Raw genomic sequence first — 11,485 nt, forward strand, 5'->3', positions numbered from 1 at the left:
GTCCCATAGCCACCACAGCTGGTAATGTGCTAGTCTCACCTGGAACCAGCAAATCTCAGAGGCTCACCCAGGACCCTTGATGTAGTACATGGGTATCACTTCTGGTTATTCATGGCCAAGGTCTCTTCAATTAGCAGGTGATGAATGCTGCCGGGGTTGGGTCCTTCCCTTCAAGGTAACAGGTTCCGTCTGGCCCAGGGTGTGTGTAGTATTGTCAGTCAGGAGCTACAGCCTGCAAATGGGGCCTCAGTACTCTGGCCAGTGCCCTATCCTGCTGTGACTGAGCTGGTATCCAAGATGCAAGACAAAGTCCTCCTCGCTCTTCCCTCCCCTCTCCTCAGGTGGAAAGGAGGGATCTCTTTTGGAGCTGTGATCTGTGCAGCCTGTGGTTAGGAGAGGGGTGATGTCAACACTCTCTTAGCCACTCTGGCTTGTATCTCAGTAGGTCACCTGCCCCCTAGTTCACTGTCTCTGGGCTCAATTCAGTACTAGGACTCACATAGGGGTTGCAGTTCTTGCAGCCTACACTGCCTTTTGAGTTTATTTAGAGCCCCAGAGCACTGTAGCCCTCAGTGGCAAGGCTTGCAGAACTCAAGTTTCAACTGCTGTGATTGGCGATTTGTCTCTGGCTAGGGCCGGTTTAAATGCAGTCCACTGGCCAGTGTCAGCTGAATTTGGTCCAGCTTTTCTTTCGCTACAACAGGACAGCACTGTGTTCAATGTTCCACAGTTACTGGGCTCTCCCTCTTCCAGCACACTGAAAGGCTCTCTGCACCCTGCCGCCACTGCTGGGGGTTAGCAGTGGGAAAGGGATGGCTTTGGTGATTCAGCACTGTGTTTTCTACACTTCAGTGCCTCTTTCAATGATAGGAAGCTGAAACCAGACACTATGAGTACTCACCTGATTTTTGGTTCTTATGAAGGTGCTCTCTGTGTGTGTGTGTGTGTGTGTTTGTGTGTATGTAGATAGTTGTTAAATTGGTGTCCTTTTGGGGGGGGACAGTTGGTGGAGCCTTCTCTCCTTCCATCTTGCTCCACCTGGCTCCATATTGTATTTATTTAAATAAACATTAAACAAACTTCCCCAAATGCTGACATTCATACCACTAAACATAAGTATTTAAAATCCCAACTTCACTGTGGTCTATTGAAGACACTGATTCCTTAGACAGCATTAAAAATCATTTTTTTCTTAATTTTTTTTTGTAGAGATAGGGCCTTGCTATGTTTCCCAGGCTGGTCTTGAACATCGGGCCCCAAGCAATTGCCTGCCTCAGTCTCCCCAAAATACTGGGATTACAGGTGCAAGCCACCACGCCTGGCCAACAAGCGTATTTTAAAGAATATATTTTCATCTATAGGTCAGATAAAGCTTTATTAAATGGCAAACATTTTTAACAGTGGAGAAATAAGTTTCAAAAGCAAAAATATTCAGAAGGTCTGCTGTTCAAATAATATTTTTTTCAAAACCCTGTGGAAGAGTATGATAAAATTCATTGAACTGAAAATTCAGTTGAATTCTTATCAACATAAATAACTGGATACAGTGTCCCTTGACACTTGATGTTGGACAATGCATATTTTTCCATTCAAGCATATATTCTACACGGTCATATGTAATACTCCCGCATGTCCCTTCTGTGGAAGGCTGTTTGCTAGCAGCCTATTTTTCTCTTTATTATTGTGGTACAGGGCTCCTTATTTCCCATCACCAGACTGTATGTCTTGGCCAAGAGGTCTCTGATTCAAGTTTATTATATTTTTTTTTTACAATTTTTTATTGTATATATTTTTTTATTTCCAAGGTTTTTGGGAACAGGTGGTGTTTGGTTACATTCGTAAGTCCTGTAGTGGTGATTTGTGAGATTTTGGTGCACCCATCACCAAAATCTATATCAGTATAGACTGTACCCAATTTGTAGTCTTTTATCCCCCACCTACCTCTGACTCTTTCCCTTGAGTCCCCAAAGTCCATTACATCATTCTTTTGCCTTTGCATTCTCATAGCTTAGCTCCCACTTATAAGTGACAACATACAATGTCTAGTTTTCCATTCCTGAGTTACTTCACTTAGAATAATGGTCTCCAATTCTATTCAGGTTGCTGCGAATGCCATTATTTCATTCCTTTTTTATTTATTTTTTTTAATCACTGAATAGTATTCCATGGTATATATACACAACAACTTCTTTATCCACTCATTGATTGATGGGCATTTGGGCTTGTTTCATGTTTTTGCTACTGCAAATTGTGCTGCTATAAACATGTGTGTGCAAGTATCTTTTTTTGTGTAATGACTTCCTTTCTTTGGGTAGATACCCAGTAGTGAGATTGCCGGATTGAATGGTAGTTCTACTTTTAGTTCTTTAAGAAATCTCCACACTGTTTTCCATAGTGGCTGTAGTAGTTTACATTCCCACCAGCAGTGTAAAAGTGTTCCCTTTTCACCGCATCCCTGCCAACATCTATTATTTTTTGTTTGTGGCCATTCTTGCAGGAGTAAGGTGGTATAGCATTGTGGTTTGGATTTGCATTTCCCTGATCATTAGTAATGTTGAGCATTTTTTTCATTTGTTTTTTGGCCATTTGTATAACTTTTGAGAATTGTCTATTCACATCCATTTTTTGATGAGATTGTTTATTTCCTTCTTGCTAATTTGTTTGAGTTCCTTTTAGATTCTGGATATTAGTCCTTTGTTGAATGTAGAGATTGTGAAGATTTTCTCCCACTTGCTGAGTTGTCTGTTTACTTTGCTGATTGTTTATTTTGCTGTGCAAAAACTTTTTAGTTTAATTAGGTTCCACCTATTTATCATTGTTTTTGTTGCACTTGCTTTTGGGTTCTTGGTCATGAAGTCTTTGCATAAGCCAATGTTTAGAAGGGTTTGTCTAACGTTCTATAGTTTTTATGGTTTTGGGTCTTAGATTTAAGTCCTTCATCCATTTTGAACTCAAAAATTTTGTATAAGGTGAGAGATGAGGATCTAGTTTTATTCTTCTACATGTGGCTTGCCAATTATCCCAGTACGATTTGTTGAGTAGAGTGTCCTTTCCCCACTTTATGTTTTTGTTTGCTTTGTTGAAGATCAGTTGTCTGTAAGTATTTGAGTTTATTGCTGGGTTCTCTATTCTGTTCTATTGGGCTATGTGCCTATTTTTATAACAGTACCAAGCTGTTTTGGTGACTATGGCTTTATAGTATATTTTGAAATCAGGTAGTGTGATGCCTCCAGATTTGTTCTTTTTGCTTAGTCTTGCTTTCGCTATGCAGGCTCTTTTTTGGTTCCATATGAATTTTAGAATAGTTTTTTTTTTTCTAATTCTGTGAAGAATGATGGTGGTATTTTGATGGGGATTGCACTGAATTTGTAGATTGCTTTTGTCAGTATGGTCATTTTCACAATATTGATTCTACCCATTCATGAGCATGGAGTGTGTTTCCATTTGTTCGTGTTGTCTGTGATTTCTTTCAGCAGTGTTTTGTAGTTTTCCTTGTAGAGGTCTTTTGACTCCTTTGTTAGGTGTATTCCTAAGCATTTTATTTTATTTTTTTGCAGCTATTGTAAAAGGGGTTGAGTTCTTGATTTCTTTCACAGGTCAGTCGCCATTGGTGTATAGCAGAGCTACTGATGTGTGTACATTAATTTTGTATCCTGAAACTTTGCTGAAATCATTTATCAGTTCTAGGAGCTTTTTGGAGGAGTCTTTAGGGTTTTCTGGGTATACAAACATATCATCAGCAAAGAGCAACAGTTTGGCTTCATTTTTACCAATTTGGATACCCTTTATTTCTTTCTCTTGTCTGATTGCTCTGGCTAGGACTTCCAGAACTGTGTTGAATAGAAGTGGTCAGAGTGAGCATCCTCCTCTTGTTTCACTTTTCAGAGGGAATGCTTTCAACTTTTCCTCATTCAGTGTGATGTTGGCTCTGGGTTTGTCATAGATAACTTTTATGACATTAACATATTTCACTTCTATGCTGATTTTGCTGAGTGTTTTAATCATAAAGTGATGCTGGATTTTGTCAAATGCATTTTCTGCATCTATTGAGATGATTATGTGAATTTAAAAAATTCTGTTCATGTGGTGTATCACATTTACTTACTTGTGTATGTGAAACCATCCCTACATCCCCAGTATGAAACCCATTTGATCATGGTGGATTATCTTTTTGATAGGCTGTTGCATTCAGTTAGCTATTATTTTGTTAAGGATTTTTGCATCTATATTCATCAGCAACATTGGTCTGTGGTTTTCTTTTTTTGTTATGTCCTTTCCTGGTTTTGGTGTTAGAAGGATGCTGGCTTCATAGAATAATTTAGGGAGGATTCTTTCTCTATCTTGTGAAATAGTGTCAATAGGATCATTACCAATTCTTCTTTGAATGTCTGATAGAATGCAGCTGTGAATCCATCTGGTCCTGGACTTTTTTTGTTGGCAATTGTTTTGTTATCATTTCAATCTCACTGCTTGCTATTGGTCTGTTCAGGGTTTCTACTTTTTTCTGGTTTAAGCTAGGAGGATTGTATATTTCCAGAAATTTATCCATCTCCTCTAGGTTTTATAGTTTATGTGCATAAAGTTGTTCATAGTAGTCTTCATGGCGTTTTGTATTTCTGTGGTGTCAGTTGCAGTATCTCCTACTTTGCTTCTAATTGAGCTTATTTGGTTCTTCTCTCTTCTTTTCTTGGTTAATCTTGCTAATGGTCTATTATTATTTTTGTTTTCAAAGAACCAGCTTTTCATTTCACTTATCCTTTGTATTTTTTTTTTGTTTGTTTCAATTTCATTTAGTTCTTCTCTGATCTAGGCTTTTCCTTTTATTCTGCTGGGCTTGGATTTGGTTGGTTCTTGTTTCTCTAGTTCCTTGAGTTATGACCTTAGATTGTCTTTTGTGCTCTTTCAGACTTTTTGATGTAGGCCTTTAAGGTTATGAACTTTCCTCTTAGCACCACCTTTGCTGTATTTTATAGATTTTGATAGATTGTGTCACTATTAAGATCATTCAGGGGCAGATTATTTAATTTCCATGTATTTTCATGGTTTTGAGGGTTCCTTTTGGAGTTAATTTCCAATTTTATTCCACTGTGGTCAGAGAGGGCAAGTGATATAATTTCAGATTTCTTAAATTCATTGAGACTTATTTTGTGGCCTATTATATGGTCTATTTTGGAGAATATTCCATGCAGTGATGAATAGAATGTATATTTTGTGGTTTTTGGTTGAACGTTTGGTACATATCTGTTAAGTCCATTTATTCTAGGGTGTGGTTTAAATCCATTGTTTCCTTGGTGACTTTCTGTCTTGATGATCTGTCAAGAGCTGTCAGTGGAGTATTGAAGTCTCCCACTATTACTGTGTTGTTGTCTCTCTCATTTCTTAGGTGTAGTAGTAATTATTTTATAAATTTGGGAGATCCAGTGTTAGGTGCATGTATATGTAGGACTGTGATAGTTTCCTGTTGGACAAGGCCTTTTATCATTATATAATGACCCTCTTTGTCTTTTTTAACTGGTATTGCTTTAAAGTTTGTTTTGTGTGATATAAGAATAGCTACTCCTGCTTGCTTTTGGTGTCCTTTTGTGTGGAATGTCTTTTTCTACTCCTTTACCTTAAGTTTATGTGATTCCTTATGTGTTAGGTGAGTCTCCTGAAGGCAGCAGATACTTGGTTTGTGGATTCTTATCCATTCTGCCATCCTGTATCTTTTAAGTGGAGCATTTAAGCCATTTACATTCAATGTTAGTATTGAGATGTGAGGTACTATTCTATTCATCATGCTATTTGTTGCCTGAATACCTGGTTTTTTTTTTTTCAGAGTTTATTGTGTTGTTATTTTATAGGTCCTGTGAGATTTATGCCTTAAGGAGGTTCTGTTTTGATGTGTATTTCGAGAATCTGTTTCAAGATTTAGAGCTCCTTTTACCAGTTCTTGTAGTACTGGCTTGGTAGTGGTGTATTGTCTCATAATTTGTTTGTCTAAAACAGACTGTATCTTTCCTTCATTTATGAAGTTTAGTTTTACTGGATGTGAAATTCTTGGTTGATAAATTGGATGTCAAATTCTAAGGAGGCTGAAGATAGGGCCCCAATCCCTTCTAGCTTGTAGTGTTTCTGCTGAGAAATCTGCTGTTAATCTTACGGGTTTTCCTTTATAGGTTACCTTGTGCTTTTGCCTCACAATTCTTAATATTCTTTCTTCCATCTTGACTTTAGATAACCTGATGGCTATGTGCCTAGGTGATGATCTTTTTGTGATGAATTTCCCAGAAGTTATTTGAGCTTCTTGTATTTGAATGTCTAGATCTCTAGCAAGGCTGGGGAAGTTTTCCTTGATTATTCCTCTCAAATATGTTTCCCCAACTTTTAGATTTATCTTCTTTCTCAGGAATGCCAATTATTCTTAGATTTGGTCGTTTAACATATCCCAAACTTCTTGGAGGCTTTATTCATTGTTTTTTAAATTCCTTTTTCTTTGTCTTTGTTTGAGCTCTGAAGTTCTTTCTTCTGCTTGTTTGATTCTATTGCTGAGATTTTCCAGTGCATTTTCCATTTCTATAAGTGTGCCCTTGCTTTCCAGAAATTGTGATTGTTTTTATTTACTCTATCTATTTCACTGAAGATTTCTCCCCTCATATCTTGTGTCAGTTTTTTGATTTCATTAAATTGGACTTCACCTTTCTCTGGTGCTTCCTTGATTAGCTTAATAATCAATCTTTTGAATTCTTTTTCTGGCAAATCAGGGATTTCTCCTTGGTTTGGATCCATTGCTGGTGAGCTAGTGTGATTTTTTGAGTGTGGTAAAGAGCCTTGCTTTATCATATTACCAGAATTGTTTTTCTGGTTCCTTCTCATTTGGGTAGCCTATGTTAGAGGGAAGATCTGGAGCTCAAGGCTGCTGTTAAGATTCTTTTGTCCCATGAGGTGTCCTTTGATGTTATATTCTCCCCCTTTTCCTAGGGATGTGGCTTCTTATGCACTGAACTGTAGTTATTGTTATTTCTCTTTTGGGTCTGGCCACCCAATGTGGTTACCAGGTTCCAGGCTGGTACTGGGGGTTGTCTGTCACAGCACAGAGTCTTGTGATGTGAACCATCTTCCAGTCTCTCAGTCATGGATAGAAGCACCTGCTCTGGTGGAGGTGGCAGAGGAGTGAAATGGACTCTGTGAGGGTCTTTAGTTGTATTATTGTTGCTTATTGCACTAGTTTTGTTGGCCTCCTGCCAGGAGGTAGCACTTTCAAGAGAGCCTCAGTTGTGGTAGTATAGGGAGGATCATGCAGTGGGTGGGGCCCTAGAACTCCCAAGAGAATATGACTTTTGTCTTCAGCTAACAGAGTGGGTAGAGAAAGACCATCGGGTGGGGGCAGGGTTAGGCATGTCTGAGCTCAGATTCTTCTTGGGTGGGGCTTGTTGCAGCTGCTGTAGGGGATGGGGTATTGTTCCCAGGTCAATGGAGTTATGTTCCCAGGAGGATTATGGTCACCTCTGCTGTGTCATGCAGGTCACCAGGGAAGTGGAAGAAAGCTGGCAGTTACTAGCCTCACTCAGCTTTTGTGCAACCCGCGTTCTGTCTAAGACACTTTGCATTTGGTTAGAATTGTTATGAAGTTCAGCTGGAGGTTCCCTTCTCCTTGTATTTTTCCGGTTTCTCTGGTAGCCCTCCCCAAGGACTCCTGTGAGACAAAGTCAGACATGCCTTCTCTGGGGACTAAAAGAGTCCACAGGACTCTTCTCCCTGCTTCCTCTACTCCTGTATTTCACTTGGCTCTCTAAATGATCTCAGCTCCAGGTAAGGTCAAATCCTTCTCCTGTGATCTGGACCTTAAGATTCCTCAGTGAGGGTGTGTGATCGAGATCCCCCTTTCCCACTTTCCCACTTTGGGCACTCACAGTATTTCGGCTGTCTCCTGGGTCCTGCAGGAGCAATCCACTCCCTTCAAGGGGTCTGCGGATTCTCTCAGCTTTCCTGCAGTAGCTCTTGAAGCAAAAGTTCATGATGTGAGTCTCCACATGCTGTTCTGTCGGTCTGAATAGGAGCTGCGATTTAGTCCTGCCTGTTATCCGCCATTTTTTTCTCCTCTGATTCAAGTTAACTTTCTCAGCAACACCAGTATCCCAGATTCCTGTGAAGTGGATCTTGAATTCATAGCAGCTTTTGTTTTTATGTAAAAGTGGACTGGCTAAACAATCTCATATTCCATATATTCTTCTGTCATTTTTTACAATGACAACATCTGTTCCCATATGTCATATGTCCAGCTGCATGACTGGCATCACCTTCAGAAGGATGTGGCTGGTCCCACTGTCTCTGCAGCACTGCAGACAGCACAACACTGAGGTGGCCATCACACAGAGACCACTGACTCTGCGGTCCTTGATCTTTTATCTGTCTCTATAGATTTGCCTTTTCTAGAACGTCATGTAGTTGGAACCATACAGTATGTAGCCTTCTCAAATTGGCTCCTTTCATTTAGCAATATGCTTTTAAGGGTTCCTTTTGCTTTTGTTGGCATTTGGTGGCAGAAACAGGCCAAGGATACACCTGATGAGAGACTCAGGGTTTTCTCCCTCTTGAAATTTCCTCCAGGCATTGTTTTTGGAAGACATTTGAATACTTTTCACGAAGAGCCCAAACAACATGGGAGAATAAGCAGACGATTGTGCCAGCCGGCTGGATGTGTCTGGCTAAATTCTGAATAACAGCTCTGGTATATTGTTAAAGTAATTGTCCCTAGTGAATCATGCCTCCCAGTATCTGTGTCTTTTTATGGTTCTTTCCACACTGACACTTGGCCAAGTGACTTGCTTTGGCCGTCGAAACATTAGTACATGAGATACAAACAAAATCTTAAAAAGCCCTTGTGCATAGGAATTGTCCTCTTTTACTCCTGGGAACTCTTGGGACACATATGAAAAAAGACTAGGCTGGCCCCTTTGAGGATGAGAAACCACGCTAAGAGAGAGGCTCAGCTAACAGAGAGCACCAAGTGCCACACATATGAATGAGGCCATCTTAGACCACCCAGCCCCAGCTGAGCTATTGGATAAATATTGTCATATGGTTGACCCAGGAGAGTCCAGCAGAAGAAGTACTCAGCTGAGTCCAGACCAAATTCTTCATCCCTAATATTTGTAAGAATTATAAAATGATTATTTTACACCACTAAGTTTTGAGGTGGTTTATTACATAGCAATAAATAATCACTACAATAATGATCTTAATTTGAGTTACCTGTTATGGACCATCAGCTAAAACTGACCTGCCTGTACATGTGTTGACAGGATCTAAGTATAGAGAAATTAAACACACTGAGGGTGCAAAAAATTTACATTCTTTTGAACTTAAGAAATATTCTTAAAGACATTTCACTTTTTTGAACTCTAAAAACATCTTCCTGTTAATTTCTTTTGCAGCTCATTAGTCACTTAAGTCTGTTTCTCCTCCCCACCTTGAAGTAATTTTCTTGTTGAAAACCCTCTTCCTTGGAAGCTGGTGATAGTGCTAACTTTCTTTAGTGTTAAATTGGTTTGCCCAGAGATGGCAGGCAGCATCATGTGCATGCTCACCTATATGGTACTGACTTTGTGTCTATGACAAGGTTATTTGTTTGTACCAACCTTTTATTTTTCAAATCTACATCCTTTGCATACTGCCATTTTAAGTCTGATTATAATTATTTGTTGATATTGTCTATCTGTTTCCAACTAAGGGCAGAAGTGCTACAAAGTGATAAAAAGAGCACACCCTGGGGTCAGACTTCATGGGTTTTTATTGAAGTTCCCCTACTTACTGTGTGGCCTTGAAAAAATTACTTTACTTTATTGTGCTTTAGTTTCCCACTCTGTAAAATGAGCATATAACCCGTCTCATAAGGCTTAGAAGTTTAAAATGATGTAATTGACACAAGGCACTTATAATGGTGCCTAGCACATATTCTCCACCAGTGTTTGCTGTTATTATATAAAGGGACAAGGTCTCAGAGCCTGAAGGCAGCTTGAAGCCAGGCCTCTCTTCGAGAAAACTTTTAGAAATTAGACTGACTTTAATAAGACCCGACCGTGGACAAAATCCTCTGTTAAGGGTACAAAAGCATACCTTTCTAAGGGAGCATGACTACCTGACATTCTGCTCCTATGCTGAGGCCCTTGTAATATTATTCAGTAAATATGTCCTTATTATAAATTGTTTGCTGTGTGCCTGCTATGAATAATATGGAAAATCACTGTACATCATTATTTTTCTTAAGGAGCTTCTGGGAAAAATTAAATAACTAACAAAGACAGAAGTACAGGATATGTTACAGGTCAATCTATGCTAAGTGCTAAGTGACAGTAAGTGTTGTAGAAGTTCAGAGAAAGGAGAGATCCTTGAGACTAAAGGAGGAAAGGTAGGCTTCCTAGAAGAACTAAAGGTTGAGTTGGGCCTTAAGGATTTATTAGGTAGAAAGGAGAAGGAAGTCATTACAGGCATGGGGTACATCTTAAGCAAAGCCAAAGAGGCTGATGTAGTTAAGTGAATTCAGATAACTGATGAGATCAGTAAGGCTATCTTAATGATCCTCTTAATGATCAACTTGCAGTGTTTGAGTTTTCTCCATAATTAAACTCCCCCTTGTTTTTTTCTTCTTCTTCGCTTACTCCAGCACAACTGGTTCTGCACAGATCCTCTGTCTAACAAGACAGCATTGTGGAAATTTATTTGGCCTGACAGGTAGAAAGGTTGATCAGCTCAAGTCCAAGCTCCCAAAGGGATGTTACAAAGTTCCTATCTGGCTGTCAATGTTCTGTGTATATTGAAGCATGCATTTGTAGTTCATTGTATAAAATAAAATGAAGAAAAAGAAAGAGCATGGTTTCTGTAAGAAGTTTGGCGCTTTGGAGAAGAAAGGGATGGCTTCTGTAAGCTGTCTGTGGCAGAAATCAGGTTCTAAAGCTGATTAAATCTCTAGGATTTGTAAGAGACAATTTTGAGCAATGAAAGGCAAATTATCTTTTACACAGCCATGTGCTCCAAAGAGCAGGGAAATTAGGTAGGAGAGGAAAGAGGTGGAGAAAAAAAATATCCCAACAGGAAAGCAAAATCACAGGGCGTCATCTATAGACATTCTGGAGCATCCAGCCTAAGTAAACATATAGAATTGTGATGTGGTGGACATGTTTCTTTATTCATCTGAAACAGAGTGAAAGCAGAGGAGACTCATATGGAGCCGAAAGCAGTTATTCCTCTGTACAAAAAAGATGCAGGGCAAGTACTTCGGAGGTTCTGAATTCTAAGTGAATGAATACTAAGAAAACCACTCATCACTTTCTTGAGGTTTCGAAGAATGTGGAGCAATAGGAATGGACTAGTCACAAAGCAAAACAAAAATGTAACTTTCTTTCTCTCCCTCCTTCCTTCCTTCCTTCCTTCCTTCCTTCCTTCCTTCCTTCCTTCCTTCCTTCCTTCCTTCCTTCCTTCTTTCTCTCTTCCTTTCTCTCATTCT

At 39.4% G+C, this 11,485-nt stretch overlaps 1 pseudogene; it reads right to left on the minus strand.

Annotated features, from left to right (window-relative positions):
- Positions 1-1,431: 1,431 nt before the first annotated feature.
- On the minus strand, positions 1,432-8,348 carry LOC105530790 (annotated as a pseudogene).
- Positions 8,349-11,485: the final 3,137 nt, after the last annotated feature.

This window comes from Mandrillus leucophaeus, unplaced genomic scaffold, assembly GCF_000951045.1.
Source record: "Mandrillus leucophaeus isolate KB7577 unplaced genomic scaffold, Mleu.le_1.0 Scaffold844, whole genome shotgun sequence".
NCBI lineage: Eukaryota > Metazoa > Chordata > Mammalia > Primates > Cercopithecidae > Mandrillus > Mandrillus leucophaeus.